We start from the raw sequence: 238 nt of genomic DNA, 5'->3' as shown, positions 1-238 counted from the left end.
TAGAAACATATTCTGGCACATTGATATGTCATTTTGTGAAAACGAGTGATCTCTTTACACTTCGGCTGAACACAATGATACACATACTGATATGTGTGCGTTTTGTTTTAGTTCCCCGAAATAAGTCGTCATACGAATATTCAGGGGTTTTGAAAAAATACTGATGTATCAGAATTCACACAAAAATTGAATTTTACATGCATGTTCAAAAGATTTAAGATGATTTAAGTATTCCCAG

This window comes from Haliotis rubra, unplaced genomic scaffold, assembly GCF_003918875.1.
Source record: "Haliotis rubra isolate DU_JTF1 unplaced genomic scaffold, ASM391887v1 Scf954, whole genome shotgun sequence".
NCBI lineage: Eukaryota > Metazoa > Mollusca > Gastropoda > Lepetellida > Haliotidae > Haliotis > Haliotis rubra.
This window is presented reverse-complemented; position numbering follows the sequence as displayed.